The sequence below is a fragment of the Xiphophorus hellerii genome, chromosome 17, assembly GCF_003331165.1.
Source record: "Xiphophorus hellerii strain 12219 chromosome 17, Xiphophorus_hellerii-4.1, whole genome shotgun sequence".
In the NCBI taxonomy this organism is placed as follows: domain Eukaryota; kingdom Metazoa; phylum Chordata; class Actinopteri; order Cyprinodontiformes; family Poeciliidae; genus Xiphophorus; species Xiphophorus hellerii.
The window spans coordinates 6,608,243-6,612,140 of record NC_045688.1 but is presented as its reverse complement, the minus strand read 5'-3'; the positions used below and the strand labels follow the sequence as shown (position 1 = coordinate 6,612,140).

The 3,898-nt window shown below is 37.8% G+C and overlaps 1 long non-coding RNA gene across 1 annotated transcript; it reads right to left on the bottom strand.

Annotated features, from left to right (window-relative positions):
- Positions 1-630: 630 nt before the first annotated feature.
- Positions 631-2,257, bottom strand: LOC116736893 (uncharacterized). Its single transcript, XR_004342699.1, has 2 exons — positions 2,090-2,257; positions 631-1,105 (listed from the first exon to the last, which is right to left on the bottom strand). It is a non-coding gene; the product is annotated as an uncharacterized LOC116736893 (long non-coding RNA).
- Between the last annotated feature and the right edge of the window lie 1,641 nt (positions 2,258-3,898).

Here is a 3,898-nt window from a genome sequence, read left to right as displayed (position 1 = left end):
GCAAATGTTAAAAGTGCTTCTCAGAACTAGAAGACGAAACCGTAATCTTTGAGGACTAGATGAGGCACGGAAAGCAAAATGTGAAATACAGAAGCTTTGAGTCAACTCCGATGACTGGTCTTGTGTATGTGACAATTTCAGCGCCGCCAATATAGCTTTAACCTTTAAAAGATAATAATAATAAAAGATTCCCCCACCCATTACTTATTAAAACCAGTTGGTGTAGGTTTCAAGCATTCGTCGACACACAAAAGCACATTCAGTAGGGTCAACACTGTTGCGTCAATAGTCGCTTACGTTTGAATCTGATGATTCACTATCCAAGATTTCTATGTGCTCTAACTTGTTGGTTTTCCATATTTTCGTTTCCTGAACCTATAAAAAATCAGCAGAACCACAGTAAGCACACAGAACTACAGTCCTGAGCAAGTACCAGTTAAACAGCTATTATCACAAAAGGGATCAAAGAAATAAATTTCTCTCCCCATAAATTAAGCTGCTATTGCGCAGTTCTTTTTTCTTCAGACTTTGTCTGGACCTGTCCAAGCCGTTTGTCACCAATCCTGGACAGATTTACTGCTTCTATAAACCATGTCTTAAAGAGAGGTTGCAATGAATTTACACTTGTTAAACAATTAAAAAGAAGGTATTTTATTTCAGAAACAGCTACAAAAACATTCTAGTTTTAGTGCAAATTGTTCAGTAGTGCTGCTACATCTGTTACAGCTTTGTAGTCGTTCTGGAAAATAGCTGCACAACATTTTTTTTTTTTTTTTACAGTAAACAAAGAAACAGACAAAACATCCCCTGGGAAGAAAAATATGTACAGTCCAAGTCTCTTTAAAGTGAAGCAAAGATCCAACATCACAAAGTTCCTCGTCAGCCAATGTTTCTAGTCACAGAGGCTCTTTGCACGTGGGCCCCGGAGGGGATCTGCCTCTGTGTCTGTTGGTTCAGTTCGTGGATGTAGTGGTGGTTCTGAGCGTACATGAGTCCCCCGAAGGAGTCGGCAATCCCATAAATAAATGCCAGTAAGGAAAGTGCAGTCCCAATGGCGTAGAGCTTGAGTACCGCAGCAGCCACCATGATGGCCATGCTTGGTTACCTTCAACAACAACAACAAAAAAAACATCATGTTATACGTTTTCACAAGCAAAATCTAAAACTTGAGATGTGAATGTTGAGCACCATGAAATACCCCTAAATACAATCCAGTGGGACAGATAGATTTCATAAGTCAACGTTGTGCACCTAAACTGACTCGGTAAGAAAAGAGTAAATCAGAGAAACAGTCAATAGGCGCCATGGCAGCTCCTGAGAGGCTGCGAAGAAATACATCTCAGACTGTCCAAAAATCTGGCTTTTGTAGCAGAAAGAACACATGGAGCATTTCACAAAGTTGCAAAATTAGGTGCTCAAGTAACATGAGCACAAAACTGAACTTTTTAATACACAACAACAAAACCATTGATCACTGATAACATGGTGCTGTAGGAAAACTGTGAGAGAGTTACTGTCCAGACCAAAATCCAATTGAGAATATATATGTGGGAGGATTTGACAATAAATGTTTACAGATGCTCTCCAAATCGCCATCCAGTCTGATTTAGCTCAGGCCATTTGGGTCAGGAAGGTTCTGCAACGGTGGCTGTATCCAAATCCCATACACACAAAAAATATAAATAAGTTTTAAGAATCCGAAAATTATCCCAAAAAAATCATTTGTCAATTCATTTCCACGCTGCAGTTTCCCGCTACGATGGTCTACTGAATAAAATCCCAAGTCACAAAACGTGAGGATGCAAACAATCGATGCGTAAAACCGCGTTCAAAACCCATCGGAGGCGAATCTTTAGAAACAGAAACCGTTTGGTAGCATCATATGCTGTAGTCGCTGTCGTTTAATTTAATTTAATTTTTTTGTTGCTTTAAAAGGTGAGCGTAATCACAAGGAGCCAACACGCGACAGTAACAGAACATGCAGAACGTGGTTTCTTAAATAAAACGGAAGACCTGACAATTGTTTACGAGACAGCAAGCAGAGCTTGCAGTAAGGTTTGTTCGCCGAAGTGACAAGAAATTCACATACCAATGATCAACAGATGTTTCTATCTTCGCTTTCTCCTCGGCACTTGTGCGGGGAACCGAACAGAACAGCTGTAAAGTCCGTGTGAAAGCCTCGGCACAGAACTGGGCTTCTTCTCTCTCTCTCTGCTGCTGCTGCTGCTGTAGCCTATCGTGTAACAGCTACTTCCTGATGGGTTTTTCCACGGGAGTTTTTTTTTTCTTTCTAAAATACCTAATTAAAAATCGTATTCAAGTCGTCGTTCGTTTACTAGTGAGTCATTCAGCACTCATGACATGGTTTAAGGATTATGTACAATGCTTGCTATTTTTTATTAACCAAATTAAAGAAGACATCTATTATTTTTTCCTAGAGCAGCATGTCACTGCATGAAGATTTAGGTGACCCACATTCTTGACTTTCCCCTCACAACTTTTCACTCTAACCAGGGCTGCAGCAAAAACCCAGGATGCCAAGTGAAGATTTTTTTAAGGGGAGCAACCTCCAAAACAGGGGGTACACATTAGAGCTTGACTGAGAGGAGGTATGTATGTTATTTAGCCTAAAAATAAATGACAAATATATTGATTTGATGGACTACTTATTGTGGTAGATCCCCACACTCTGAACACTTCATAAAAACCTATAAGACTGATGTTCACAGTTTTTAACAAACAAACAAACAAAAAAATTGACAAAAACTAGGTTGTAAATATCAACCATCATTAGGGTTTAAAAATACTCCTAATTCTGAAGGGTGGACACAACAGATCCAAGTTATTGCGGACGGTAGAGTATTGTTTGAAATATATTTCTTGTCATAAAGATTTTTGAAAAGTGAGAGTTTGGGTCAGGTAATCATCTTCCTTTTTAACTTTTACTCCCTTTAACCAAATAAAACGTGACTTCTAAAGTCTGCTTAGGTTAAATTTGAGCAAAAAACATCTAAGCTACAACAGGCCTGGCTGACCTAAAAGAGACCTACAGTACATGGAAAGTGTTGAAAGGTGGGAAGGCTCAAGGGCCCTCTTGTCTGTGCATGTTACTTTCCAGATGCTTCACAATTTGTTTGGGAACATGCACAAGCATTTTATAAACTAGGAGTGCCATTTGGCTTCATCCAAATGATTATTATTATTATTGTTTTTATTTTATTTTCCCTTTGTGTTACTCTTAAATTATTCAAAATAGTGTTCAAAGTTAAGTATGAGGCAAATATAAACTGGCTAAAGAAAAAGTTCACTTTGCTTTTCAAGTTATTTTTTTAATTATTAAGGAAAGAGCGGTACAAACCAATATGGTCCTATGTGGACAGGTAGCTGCCTCTTGAATCAAGAACTAGTTGTTATAAATAACTTTAAAACAATTGAATTTCAATAATCAAACCCGAGCTGGATTCAATCTCTCACCAGCTGTTGCTACCAAAGATAAAGCCGAGGGCTCAATTAAATTTTACACATGAGGCCATGGAAAGCTATTTTGCCTCCATACATGAAATCATCATTTGAAAACTAAAGAATTTTGATCATCTGAAACAATTTTGATCATCTAAAGAATTTTGATCATCTGAAACATATGTATGACAACAAAGCAAAATGCTGAAATCTACAGAGTAAAACACACATCATACCAAAGTATGTAATCCTGGCTCACACAAAAACAGAGAAAACTTCAGATTTTTGGTACTAACCCCAGACATAAGTGAAATGAAGCCCTCATTGGTTCCTGTCTTTTGTAAGAAAAAAAAAATAGCAACATTTTCTTAGAGCATGTGATGCACATAAAAATGTGTTTAGTATATAGTTACTTTTAGTTTAGGTTGCTTTCATTCTT